Source organism: Euprymna scolopes, chromosome 23 (genome assembly GCF_053919585.1).
Source record: "Euprymna scolopes isolate OS-2025 chromosome 23, ASM5391958v1, whole genome shotgun sequence".
Taxonomy (NCBI): Eukaryota; Metazoa; Mollusca; class Cephalopoda; order Sepiida; family Sepiolidae; genus Euprymna; species Euprymna scolopes.
The window spans coordinates 43,970,758-43,983,291 of NC_136504.1; the positions used below are offsets into that span (position 1 = coordinate 43,970,758).

A 12,534-nucleotide genomic window follows, 5' to 3' on the forward strand; every position below is an offset into this window, starting at 1 on the left:
TAAGAGGGGATTCATATCTAATTTTAAGGTGGAGGCGGCCTTTGTCACATTGGCCGTTTTAATTCCTAATTGAAAGTAAAAACTCGCGGTAACATCCATGCACAACTACCAGTTTAGTATTCCACAAGTTAAAGTATTTTCTACACAAATTTTCTCCAGTGTTTCCAATATGAATTTACTAGAACGTTGTAATTAAAAACTGAGCACCCCCCCTTACAAATGTCTAAATATTGACTGTTTTGATAATCTGATAGATTAGTGTCCAATCCATAATCCACTAAATTGTAAAAAAAAAAAAAAAAAAAAAAAGCACTATAAGTACACGTTCGCTAAAATTAATAAGATGTATCGTTCAATGTGGTCTGGTTGTCCCACTGAAGAATTACCGGGTTTGTATTACTGTACACAGATTCGAAAAAGTTGTCAAACAAATATATAACAAATGTTATCAAAGGCAAGATAAATTACTTTTCTACCAAACTGGATATAATTTTCGTGTTTTTATTCTATTTAACATGTTTATTCAGCTCGAAAAGCATAGTGTTTACCGTGTTAAAGAGTCGGCCGCCATTTTGAATTGTCCAATACATCGGTAAACACTGTATGCTTTTTGAGCTGAATAAACATGTTAAATTGAATAAAAACACAAATTATATCCAGTTTGGTAGAAAAGTAATTTATCTTGCCTTTGATAACATTTATGTTATATATTTGTTTTTTTCTCGAACTTTTTCGAATCTGTGTACAGTAATACAAACCCGAATTACCTGCAATAGTTGCGTTTTAGGGGTATTACCAACCACCCCATGTTAAGAACGGCTTTCGGAATACTTTTTGCAAGTGGTACGACCAGACCACATTAACCGTTGTATTTGCCCGTTTAAAGCTCTGAAAATTACATTTAGCCTATATTTGGTCACCTTTACATCTGGACTACTTATAGTATTGCGAATCTTATCCCCTGTCTCTCTCTCTGTCTCTCTCTCTGTGTCTGTGTCTCTCTCTGTGTCTGTCTCTCTCTCTGTGTCTGTGTCTCTCTCTGTCTCTCTCTCTGTGTCTGTCTCTGTCTCTGTCTCTGTCTGTGTCTCTCTGTGTCTGTGTCTCTCTCGTGTGTGTGTGTGCATATATATATGGTAAAATATCCCTCAAATCCTTTAAAATTATAGGTCTTCATCGCCCCCCCTCCCACATCAAATGTAAACCGAATTTTTGTGAAATATTAAACGGTTCTTCTGCTCGGTGAATATCTGCGCGTTCGCGTTACTTACGTTAAAACTTAACTAAACTGTAGAAACATGTTCCCTATTTGAATACCCACCCACCAAAAGAACGAAAAATATAAGCAGGCAGTCCCCCCCTCACACACATACACACAAAGGATGCTATGAAGTCAGTGCATTATATCCAGGAAACGAGTAGTTTCCTGGAATTGTAAAGGATTGTCCGGGGGTGGGAAGTACCCCCCCCAAAAAAAAGGTGGGCATAAAATGGGCGCTCATTTTACGTTTTGTTTTAAACATTTATCTTGGAAACTACTCGTTTGCCGTAATTTTAAACGTTATTTTCGTTTTCAGCGTCCCTCGAGAACCTACAAAAGTTATTTTAAAGAATTTTTCGAGGGTAAAATGATTCTCATATCAGACGAAGCAGTGACCAAACTTGTATTCGCCGACATGAGCATACATAAACCATATCTAAAGCTTGTGGCAATATACGGAAAAATCACAAACCTGACACAGATACGGTCTTTGATTAGTACACTTTATCATAAATATGTTTTTATTGAATTTTTTTTATATTTGAAAAGAGGCTTACCTTTTCTGTTCTTGGCCTTCGGGCCGGGATCAAAGTGTAGCATCTGTTCTGCAGATGCTGCACTTAAGATAATTTGTACCAGTCAATGGAGGGGAGTCCCTCTATACTGTTACAATTATTTTTGGTAACCAGAGTGCCCCTTTTTTGCCTACTTTTAGGGAGCTGCTTTTTACCCCTACATTTAAAACGGCCTGTGCCTAATTTGCTTTGGTGGGGAAGCAAATAAATACATTAAACTAAGCAGTCTGTCAGACGTTAGATTCTGTTTTTACATCGACGGTCGGATTTTTATAAAATCTAAAAAATATAGTGAATTTTCATGATTAACTATCCTTCCCATGTTAAGAATGGCTTCTTAAACGTTTAGAGAGCTTTCACGTTATGAGGATTCTTAATCAGAAGGGACCATATCTTGGTCGCCAGTCTCGTCTTTACAGAAACCGGAAGTAACAAAACTAGGCTTAACTATACCTTTTAAATTACTTGGATAATTTTTTTTTTTTTTTTTTTTTTACCTAATAACAAATAGCGCATAAGCACTTGCATCAGGTGTATCGAATTTTTGTAGGAATTTTTGACACCTAACACGAAACTGCAAATAAAATAAAACTCGTAATTTCTCTTTTAAAGGTGGGTTGTTTATGGATTATACTTCCAAAATAAACTAAAGTTGTATAAAAAGTAATAGAAATATTTTTTAAATACTAATGAAATTAATTGAATGTTACGAGTTCAGTATTTTTCAATTTTTAAACTTTAAAAATCAATCATTTTTTTCTATTGATTCTATTTTTTACGATATTTTCATAGTCAATGTGAAATTTTATGCTCTTTCCAATAAACAGAATATAATATTTTAGACAAACGATTTTAAATTCACGCCCCCCCCCATTTTCAAATGTCTATTAAAAAGTAAATTTATGTACCAAAGTTTTATATATCACAAATTGGAGATAAAGGATCAATAAATAATATTCAAATTTAAAAACGGTGTTTTTTAGAAATTTACCTGTAAAGTCCGAAGTTTAAAACCTTAAAAATTTTTTTAAATGAAATCTTGATCCTTGAACTGGAAAAAAATTAGGGCTTGAATTACATTTTTCGAGGAGTTATAAGCTTCGAAAGATAGCGGGTGGAATTATTCAATAGTTTTCACGAAATTTCTGACACTGCTATTGCATCAGTACTGATTTATATTTTAGATATCTTTACGCACGTTTAAAGCAATCGACATACCCGGAATTAATAAGGAAATTGAACATGTTCGTAATGATCATTATTTACCGGGAAAAAATCTATGTAATGAATATTCGCCACTGATTCTAAACCCCTAAAAATGATCGATAAATTCATTTTATTTTCTAGCATGGTTTTTCCTCCACTTAAAATTGCAAACAAATTAATAATCGTAATTCGAAAATCTCAATAGAATTTCTTCGGTGATAATTTCAATCCTGTTCCTATTTAAGTCTCCTGTTCAATATCAGCTTAGAATAATTATACTAGCTGAAGTAACCGGCGTTGCCAGGTTGTGATATACTTGAATATTTTGTCCTCATACATGATATAGATTCAACAAAAACTTATAACGGCTTTTTCTACACACCCCATGTGGTGAGAGCACTAGTGCGTTTTATTTTATAGAGGGTCTCACCAGTAGACCTCTTCTAGTCCTTTCAAAATATGTAAGAATTGCAATTATTTTCTATCATAGTGCACATCTGAAGACTGTTAAAACATTTAACTATTTAATGTACTATATATATATATATATATATATATATATATATATATATATATATATATATATATTATATATTAGTAATCTATTCTGTTAATGAAATGATTAAAATTCAGTTTCAAGCAGTGCATATGTGAAAACTGGTAAATGAATCTGTAGCATTAATTTTGAAGAGCCTCTACATCAACATTTTTGGTGTGACTGCTAACAGGTGTGTGTAAATGTAGAGGTTTTCAGGACTTCCAATGCGTAAGCAACCAACATAACTGACCATGAGAAAAGCAAGGTGCCTGAAGATTAACTTTTAGGCTTTGTCCTTGAGCTTTATATATAGACATGGTAAAACTATTAGGAATTGTAAGCGCTTGAACTGAATAACATGTCAGAAGGAATAAGGGGAATCCGAGGAAATAACACCCTTAAAATTTCCAGTTCTCATAATGGCTTCTAGAACATTAGTTTTCAAAGACTTTATTGATAATCATGTGCTACTGCGCAATTTAGGTGGATCAATATTTAATTTTTTTTTTTTTTTTTTTTTTTTACCCTAAACAAGGTGCATTGCCACTTTGGTGTCGGGGGCTACTATCAGGGGCTCCAACTACTGGGATACGATGTAGGGATTTGGGCAGCAAGATGTCTGTTCACGTTGCACTTGAATTTCTGCACGTCAGTACAGTTGGAGAAGCAAGGACCTGGAATGGAATTCTAGCGGTTCTGGGGAAGAAACTACTAGAGTAAAAAGATCTTTTACATCTAGGGATCTCTACAGTGTGGGGTGGGATTTTGCAGCCTGTCGAGGGTGTTCACATCGTGGGGGCACAAGTGCGTGCAGTTCGTGCATTCACCATTGAAATACTTGTAGAACAGGCAGAGGGATGCAACATTTCGTCGATGGGACAGAGGCTGAAGCTTAGATGCCAGTTCAGGGCCTATCAGATTTGTGACTCTTTTGAACCTTGTCTCGGAGCGAGAGACCAGTAGCCGATGCACCAGCCCAAATATGACGGCAATACTCCATACATGATATAACTGGGACTCCTTCCTTCAATATCGGGTTAGTGTGGCGTTACCGGCGGTTGTAGTGAATTTAGAAATTCTACTGCCTGATTTTCATCAACAACACAATGGATTTATAAGAATGCTTTAACCCAGGCAACGATCGCAAAAGATTATAATTGATCAGTTATGTTACCATGAGAACGATGTAAACAATTTTTTTTATATAATTTAAAACAATGAATACTTTAATGGTAAACAAAATTTATATTTCTCTATATATCAATCAGAACATATTTAAAAAAAATAAAAAATAAAAATAAACAATAGAATTTTTCATAATTATAAACTAAAAACTCTTAAAGCAATATAAAAATAGAACTTTTGGCTTTTTTTTTTTTTTTTAAGGTCCACCTCCACAATTTAAGTGACTTTTATAAATTTTCAATGCTAGATACGGAAATCGCATTGAAATCTATCTTGCAGAAATAAGTAGTTATCGAGATATAAAAAGTTGTATTATGCATTGTATTCTTTGGCGGCCATCGTTTTTGCGCGCCATAAACAAATCTATGCGCGTAACAAAGATGGCCGCCAAAGAATACAATGCATAATACAATTATATCTCGATAACTAATTATTTCTGCAAAATTTCAAGGCGATTTTCGTATTCGGCATGGCCGAAAGCCTTTAAGTCGTCATTTAAAAGAAAAATTGTGGAGGTGAACCTAATCTGAAAATTTACCGAACTTTTTATAATTTGAAACTATGAACACCTTTTAAATATAAACAATATAAATAAAACTTAGCTTTTTTACACAATGTAAAAAAAAGCTCAATTTTTAATTCAAAATTTAATCACGTGATTAAATCACGTGAGCAGTTATAAACGATACAAATTAATACTAAACACACGTATTCTATTACGACTTTCAGTAACTTTAACGTGCATTCTTTCAATTATTTTGGAATTTAATTTTCACGTGCATTCTTTCACAACTATGTCCACCACTTTTAACATAAAAAAAATACTGTTTAATATCCGAAAAACTATTTATGGAAAATAAAAATGCAATATTGGTTTTCAAAAAGTTCGGTAGTTTATGTATCGTACTGAAATAATGACGTTATTGTTTCGAAAGCTATTATTAACATGGAGTGGAGGATGTTTTGTAATTTTTCTGTGCTTCCACCTTAAAAGTGAATAATAAATTCAAGTTTCACGATATCTATTTTAATCTAACTATTTTAAAATAGTGCAGTACCAAAAATACATAAGCACCAAACTTCTAGTTAAATTGGTTAAAATGAAAAATACAAAATTCTGTTTATATTTAAAATAAAAGATGTATACTGTTTAAAATGAAAGTGTTATTTTAAAGTTTTCATGTTTATTTGTAAGTTTCACTTGCTTAAATTTTTAACTTCTGAAATACCGGTGTAATTGTTTATATATTGTTGGCATAGTAACATAACGGTGATTAGGAGTTTGGTTCCTTTTATTTGAAGGGTTTGAGATTACTTTGCCACCTAAACTCCAGTCTAGACAATTTTTGGTACTTGTGCAGTGAACGAACCATGCTGAAATAACGTTATTTAAGAAAGCCATTAACATGGGGAGAGGGTTTAACTATTCTGCACTTTTGCCTAACAGTTTAATGAAAAAAAATTATTTCAAGAAAAGGAAAGAAGCTATGTAAATTAAGGATATTATTTTAAGAACTTAGCTCAAAGAAACTGGTATTAATTTAAAGAAATTAATGTCAATTGGCACTTGTATAAATGCTGGGGGGGGGTGAACGAAATTTCTAAATTTAATTTGATTTTGCTAAAATTTAAATTTAGTTTAAAAAATAATGGGAAAGAAAACCTGTCTGTTTGAATGATCGCTTTCGTATCATGTGTTGAAATATTCTCGTAGCGGTAGGTGTCAGAAACTGACCTTACGAATGCGTGAAAAATATTGAATAATCCGACCCCCTGTCTTTCCAAGCTAATAACTACTCGAAAAAATAATTCAGACCCTAATTTTTCAATTAAAGGAGCAAGAACCAAGGTTTCATTTAACAAAGTGTTTTTTAAATGTTTTAAACTTTAGACTTTACAGGTAAATTTCTAAAAAAAAAAAAAAAAAAAAAAAAAAATATATATATATATATATATATATATTTTTATCTTTTATTTTCAATTTGCGATATATAAAACTTGAGTAAATTCACTTTTTAATAGACATTTAAAAATGAGGGGGGCGTGAATTTAAAACCGTTTGTCTAAAATATATTATTGTAAAGAGCATAAATTTTCATTGACCCTGAAAAAATCGTAAAAATTGAATCCATAGAAAAATTGATAGATTTTTAAAGTTTAAAAATTGGAAAATATTTAACTCGTAAAATTCAATTGATTTCATTACGTAAATTATTTAAAAAAAAAAAATATTTCTATTACTTATACAACTTTAATAGTTTATTTTGGAAGTATAATCCATAAAGAAAATAAACAAGCCACTTTTAAAAGAGAAATTACGAGTTTTTTATATTTTATTCGCAGTTTCGTGTTAAGGGTGTCAAATTCCTACAAAAATTCTGATACACCTATCGTAGCGGTGTTTTAATTGGAATAAGTGCCAGTCGACAATCTTACTATTTATGCAGATTTTCCTCCGTCGAGGATTCGAATTTTGTTTTGACTTTATGAAAATCATATTTACGGAAATTCTATTGTAAGCAAAGTGTCGAAGTTAAGGGTGCAATACGATAAAAATTTAATTTTGAAATCCTATCTGAAATGTAACATGGTGCGTACACTACAAAAACAATATCTTTTGGTAATTGTTTATCTAATTGGTCAAATAAGATATATAGACATGTCTTCGTGTATTTTAATGTCTGGAATGCTCATCTTTATATAAAAAAAAAAAAGCGCACGCATTCGGAAGCGTCAGAATTTTTATCTGAATGTAATATTTGTCTAATCGATAAATGAATAAAAACTTTCGTATTTAAAAAGAAATTCAAACTGCGATTGAAATTTATTTCACTTATTTTATAAGATATCTAGCGTTCTAGCCCTGGTATTGTTTTCTGTATTAAGTGTGCGCATGAGCGATAAATATCGGCAATTTTACATATAAAGTTGCCGATGTCTGTATGTCTTATGTATGTAAACAGATATTACTCGCTTTAAACCATCCTTGGTGCATGAATATTATTTCCTGAGAATTGCAGTGTTATGTGACCGGTAGTTTACAAGTTTACCTGTTAGATATTTACATTTACACACTGTTTTATTTATATAGAGAAGAAATAAGCTGATATTAAATCGGGGTGGGGGGGGGTAATAAATTGAAATTATCACCGAAGAAATTCTATTGATATTTTTGAATTACAATGATTAACTTATTTGAGATTTTAAGTGGAGGAAAGACCATTTAATTATTAGATCTAAGATATCCAAAAATTTATAGTAAAAATAACTGATCAGTCAGAATCATGACGTAACAATTCTGCAGAATAGTTCACAATTTCTCCGTGTTTGCTGATTGTAAGATTAGCTTAGGAATTTCTTGTCACTTGATCGTGTGGTTTCCAACAATGCTGCCAATCTCGCATTCAGAAGCGCAATTTTTCGATTATAATTGTTTCTCCTTAATTTTGAACTGTTTGCTAGCATTCTAAAAAGTTGGCTATACTTTTGGGTAAGTTTTCGTTGGGCACCTTCTGACGGTTCACGTAACCCGTCCGGAATATGTTGACGATAACTTGATTCATATTCAGCTTAAGTAGCTATTTTTCTGTACGAGCAAAAATCGCCGAAAAATTAAGGGGATGGCGTAGTTTTGAAAGCCGGTTTATTTTTATTTTTTTTTTTTTTCTGATTGCTTTTTGATTTAATTTGAAAGACTAAAGCTTTTTTCCAAGAGAAAATGTTTTCACGGCGAGCTAACTAATTCAACTAAATTTTGAAATTAAATTTATTGTAAAAAAAAAAAAAATCCTTGAAAGATAAATATTTTTGAGTCGATTTCAAAGAATTAGTAAAATCATAAAATATTAAATTTAAAACCTTGTTTGTACAAAAAAAAAAAAAAAAAGCTAAATTCCCAAAAGAGATTCCGCTTCGTTCAATCGAAAGTAAACGAATTCCTAGTCACAGGGATTACACGGAAGCTTAAAATTTCAGACCACCGGAACGGCTCTAAAAATGACCTGGTAGTTAAAGGGAGGTAGGGTGTCGTTTTTCTTCTCCCAGTCGTATCTTAGTACATTCCCATCGTGAACGTTGGTCTTATTTTTATCTTTTATTTTTTTTTTTAATGTTGTTTTTCTATGTTCCTGATTAAATAATTTTTTTTAATCTATATATCTGAAAGTGTGTAGATTTCTCGACACAATAACTCCGTCAATTTTCAGTCTACACTCTAAATTTGATATACAGGGTATGGAGATTTGGGGAAAATGTTTGTAATTCGTTTTCGGTTAGAAATTTGGCTGTTAAAGGGTCAAATCGTTGAACTTTGACCTTTGAGAACTCTATCAAACTCCTCCGACAATTTTGGGTATAAACAATGTAAATTTTAGATATAGGTTCCTTGGACATGGACCTAACTTAACTTTATTTGAGCCCAAAACAATAAATTTTAAGGAGTCATATTAGGGGTCAGTTAAAAAATATTGACATCTGCAGTCTCTACCAAATTACTTGGACAGTTTCTGGTCTAAACATTTCAAGCTTTTTAATGGGTTTGACTCAAATTTGAGCTACCAATATATAAATGTATGTTTGCATGTCTGCCTTAAACTTTCGACAGGGGCGACTGATTTTCACAATCAGTATCGTTTTGAAGCTCGACCTTTTTAGACGACAAATATCGAATAATTGGCTAAAAACATTTTCTTCACTCAACAGGGCCCTTTTCTACAGGGAGGGGTCGCTTTTTTTTTTTTTTTTTTTTTGTCGATATTTTCGAAAGTCATCCCCTTTTCAATTGTCTAGCCTTAATTTAAATCTACGTCACTTCCGGTTTGGTGGTGGTCGTAACGACAGACGTCACGTTCCCCTCTCCCCGTTCTTTTCCTCCTTCACGGTATGGGTTCGAGCCTGTCTTCCTACTACCACTTTTTTTTTCTCAATACACACCTCCAAATACCCGGGAAACGCCGGGCACCCATGCTGGTATTATATAAAAGTGATGTTATGCCGAAAGTTCCACATTCAAGCAGGGAAAATATTAGAATATAAAAATTATGCGAAACCTGTAATTCAAAAACTAAAGTAAAAATATTTTTGCCATTATAATTTGTGTGAAAATACTGAATAAACGATGCTTAATTCAATGATATCGGTAGTTCGAGAAATTAAGTTTTTCCGAGTTGTATCGAATTCATTAATTTTTTTTTTTTTTTTTTTGTAAGTCTTGTAAAAAGTAACAATTTTTTAATTGTTACAATTTCCGATGTATTTTCATAAACATTCATGCAGCTTTGTTTTTCTTTACTACTGAAAATTATAATTTTTTTTTAACAAAATACATTTCCACTAATATTGAAGTAATGAGTTATATTCCGTAATCGTTGATAAATACTTAAAATTAACCAATTTGAATGACATTTTTCCTTAACAAGAGGGGTCAAAATGTTTATACACTTAAGCATCGGCGTTCATTTTGCACGTATCTAGCTATTGAATTTTTTAAAAATCAAATACGAATTGGTTTTTCAGATCTTAATTTTAAGATCTAATATTTTATTTTATATTAAAACCAATTAACCGAATTTTTCTAAGCAGATTTTAAGAAACCTACTAAAAGTTAAGAATGCATAGAAAGGTCTTACGTTAAGAATGGCTTTCTAAATTTCTTAGACAGCCTTTCAATTGAAACTGGTTCACATGATTGTTAGATCTGTTCTGGATCGTCACTGGCGTCCTTTCTAGAGAAACCGGAAGTCAGAGCAGATTATTTTAATCATATATCGTTTTCAAGCTACCTGGAAAAATGTTTTTACTTGGATAGCACAGAAATATTTGCGTCAATATTTAAGATATCTTCACGCACTTTGGGAGTTATCGACATACCCGATATTAATAACGAAATTAAACCTGAAATGTTCGTAATATCGTCATTTATTGAAAAGCGGCTGCTTATGCAGAGAAGGTACGGTGCTATTCTAGTATTTTCAAGTTTTGCGATATCGTTATTAAATTGAAAGGACTAAATATTTACACTTTCCCCTTTCCATATTAAGAATACATTTCTAAATGTTTAAGCACAGTACCTTCTCTGCATAAGTACCGAAAAATTAAACATTTTATGTAACAAAAACCGAAATGAATTTTCGTTACTTTATTTTAAATCTCTCTAAAATGATTACCGGAAACTTCATTTTAATAGCTTCCAGCATGGCGGCTTTCCATGCATAAAATCGCATAAATTGTATTACAAAGTCTTGTAGGGGAAAAAATATAATTCGGTGAAACTTGTCGAGAGCTCTGTTTTGGGGGTTGTTTTGAAAATGTCACTAACATTTTCGTTCGGATCTTTTCTAATTGCATCAATACAATGAAAAGTAATTGAAAGAATAAAATTCAACAATCGTACTTATAAAAAAAAAAAAAAAAAAACGATTTTTTTACATTGCCCAATTCGCCGTTCACATTAGACTTAGACTTACGTTTTTAGGGTGTGCCGACAACAAAGAACGGCTTTTGGAATAAACACCAACCTTATACTCGAAAACTTATAAAGTTGACATTTCAAATGTAAACGGTGAGTTTTTGATTTTGTTAGCGCATGCGCAATTTAAAAAAAAAATAAAAATAAAACGGAACGAAATTTAAACTGTTTTTATTTTCCAAACCACCCAGAAACGGAGCGCTTTTAACAAGTTTTACCCATAATTCTTTGGTAATAATTTTAATTGTTTCAGATTGAACACAATGTTAAATATCAGGCTAGAATATATGAAAGTGTTTAACTCTGCAACGAAAAACGTAGCTGATCGACAGACTTTTAGGTGCTTTTTGCATTTATCGACCCGTGATTTCAGCGAAGATACTCGGATGTGCCTGGCAGATGACGGGAATAATCGGAAACAGGGGCGAGCCTTATTACAAAAACCTTTTTACAACCCCCCTTCTCCATATTAAGAATGGCGACCAGCACTGAAATTCATTGAGTAATAGATAAGAAAAAATGTCTTAATATCCAGCAAACTACTTGTTGACCGTTTCCGTTTCTTCCCGTCATCTGCCGGACACACCCGAATAACTTCGTGGAAATCGTATGTTCGTAAATGAAGACGTACCAACTTTCATAAGGTGAAAACTAAATGTTTTAGTGGGTTTTTAATGCGAACATAAATTTGTACAGCCTATGACGAGGAATTTACAGATTAAATATTTTCTAACGAAAATTGATAAATATGAACCCTGCAATGAAAGAATCAATGTATAAGTCGGTTTCATTAGATAATTTTGTGGGAATTAAGATTTGCAAAATACATTTTTGGAAAGGCTATTGTCTAAGGAATCAGAAAATCAATGTTTACATTTGCCAAGAAGTGCATATGGCGGGCATATTGGAATTTAAAAAATGTCGGCCGTAAAATGTACGTTTTGTAATATGTCTGCCTCTAAACTGGAACACTTTTTTTTTTTTTTTTTTTTTTTTTTTTTTTTTTAAATTACTAAAACTACATTTTCAGTGTCAAGGAATCCAATGGTCCATGTTATCATTCCGTCTTTTGTAACCTTCCGATTGAAATACATAATCCACTATATAGGTAAAAACTTAACAGCCCAGTCAGTCAGATACTAAATCAGTTATTTTTATGGAGATGTCTTTTGACTGTAAATTTTGGATGTTTGTGTAACCATCTTAAACATATGTTTGATCATAGTCGATGCATCATTTTCGTGCATCACAGCTTGGGACTCTTTATCGTTCTGGCACTAACTGCTGCACTGACACCTGTCTGTAT

At 32.2% G+C, this 12,534-nt stretch overlaps 1 protein-coding gene and 1 pseudogene across 2 annotated transcripts in view; both read left to right on the top strand.

Annotated features, from left to right (window-relative positions):
- LOC145245856 (cytoplasmic polyadenylation element-binding protein 1-like) overlaps positions 1-12,534 on the top strand; it is an 80,476-nt gene that overhangs the window by 1,481 nt on the left and 66,461 nt on the right. The window lies entirely within an intron of this gene.
- Positions 1,819-2,038, top strand: LOC145246329 (U2 spliceosomal RNA; annotated as a pseudogene).